Source organism: Salvia hispanica, chromosome 5 (genome assembly GCF_023119035.1).
Source record: "Salvia hispanica cultivar TCC Black 2014 chromosome 5, UniMelb_Shisp_WGS_1.0, whole genome shotgun sequence".
NCBI classification, from domain to species: domain Eukaryota; kingdom Viridiplantae; phylum Streptophyta; class Magnoliopsida; order Lamiales; family Lamiaceae; genus Salvia; species Salvia hispanica.
In genome coordinates, this window is record NC_062969.1 from 27679593 (window position 1) to 27681529 (window position 1937).

General features: G+C 33.5%; 1 long non-coding RNA gene across 1 annotated transcript; it reads right to left on the reverse strand.

Moving 5' to 3' along the window:
- Positions 1–698: 698 nt before the first annotated feature.
- On the reverse strand, positions 699–1705 carry LOC125188325. Its single transcript, XR_007170724.1, has 3 exons — positions 1493–1705; positions 1007–1077; positions 699–913 (listed from the first exon to the last, which is right to left on the reverse strand). It is a non-coding gene; the product is annotated as an uncharacterized LOC125188325 (long non-coding RNA).
- Between the last annotated feature and the right edge of the window lie 232 nt (positions 1706–1937).

The following is a 1937-nucleotide window of genomic DNA, read 5'->3' on the forward strand; positions in this document are numbered from 1 at the left end:
AATTCCACAATTCCACACCTAGAGCGATGAATCGGATCAAATGTAACTCGTGTGTGAAAGCAAAATGCAATCTCATGAACCATATTTATCACATAAAACTTTAATGAGGAATAAACAGAAGCAAAACTTGGATATCTGATCCAAGTATTTATCCTTGCCATGGATAAATTAAGGTCCAGCTCCTGGAATACAAGCTTGTCGCCTATTCTGAATACTGTATCTTCGTTTTCCCTATACAAACATCAAACAAGACCAAAATCTGCTTTCCACCTCATTGCTGCTAGCTAATACTACAAACTAGTTATCCATCAGTTCTTCATTTATTCAATAAGAATCTAAAAAATTGTACAATCCTTAGAATTAGTACAAGAATTTGTTCTATGTCGTGATTTTACCTATTATCCCATCAAGAGCATCATCGTCTACTTATTCACATTTCTCACACACTATCATCAATAATCAACATAAACTCAAAACATATTTCTCCCATCTCAATGAGATCAACTGTGATCATATGCATCAAATTGCCGTTACACAGTCAAATCCAAGAAACAATTTCAAAGCCAAATTTGTAACACACCCCTTACTCAATTCAATAAAAAACGAGTAAGTAGTGTCACATTTTGATGCGCTCAGCCAACTTATCAAACTTGCTTATTTACATGTAATTTTTTTTTCTCGAAGCATGACAAGGCACAAATAAAAGTAACCTTAACTTGTTCAACATAGGTTTAGATACACCTTACTAGCAAAAAGAAGGTTGCATAACCTTATATTTCCAAAACAACCTATGTACAACCATAAGTTTAACCTAAGCATGCAACTTGTAAACACTTCAACGTTACCAACAAAAGGGGAAGTGGCTTGACACGCGCAACTTCCCAGCAAGTGAGATCCCTCCATACTATATACACTGCAAAAGGGAGAAAAAAATTGGAGAAAATATAAACTCCAACATTATATCTTCATTATATGGTTAAAATTAGTCTTTGAGCTTATAACTTACCTAACTTGAGCTTAAAACCATTCCATATCCACATCTCAATTAATCAATACAATTTTGAAATTGCATATTACCTGTAAAATCAGTTTTACCAACAACAATAATAAAAAATCTCTAAAATTCATGTCAGGAGCTTATTGTCATATATTTTTCCCAAACATAAGATTTTTCTATCACTTTCATACTTTTAATAACAAAACATAGCTCCAGTTGCATGATTTTAAGTTAAATTACACAAATTCATCAAAACTACAAAACCCCCAATTCCATGTACCCTAATTTTCGGCACTAACAAAATCCCCAAATTAAATCCAGTTATCATGTTTATTTTATCCAAGGAATTCATCCCATAACATAATTCAATTCACAAATTCAACCTAAATTTTGAGTTAGAACATTTGACAATTTTTGTTTTTCTACTCTTATAGGACAAGATTAGCTCAATCTAACATCAGTATGAATCAAAACTAATAAGCTCATGAATCTAACCTCCATTTCCAAGGATTTTCGTAATGGGTGTGTATGAAATTGGAAAGAAGGTAAGATAATTTAGGGTTGGGGTGGACAACGTGGGCTGCTCGGCGAGATCGGGAAATGGCTGCACCGGCAGGAAGTGAGGTGATGGGAGGTTGGGAAGGGGAGAAGGTGGCGTGACAGAGAGTTAAGGATGAGTTGTTGTTTCTAATTTTACTATTTTCTGGTTCAATGTTTGTGATTCCTATAAGGTGTTTGAGAACATGGCTATGGAATTGGAATTAGAATTGGAATTGGAATGTTAGAATTTTGGTATAATAAAAGTTTAAGGATTTGGAATTGAATTCTAATTCCATCCCTTCCAATTCTACAATTTTAAATTTATACGTTAACAAAAGAATTGTAATTCAATTCCATTAAAAAACGGGTCAAAATTTAAAAAAAGTGCGGATCCACTTCC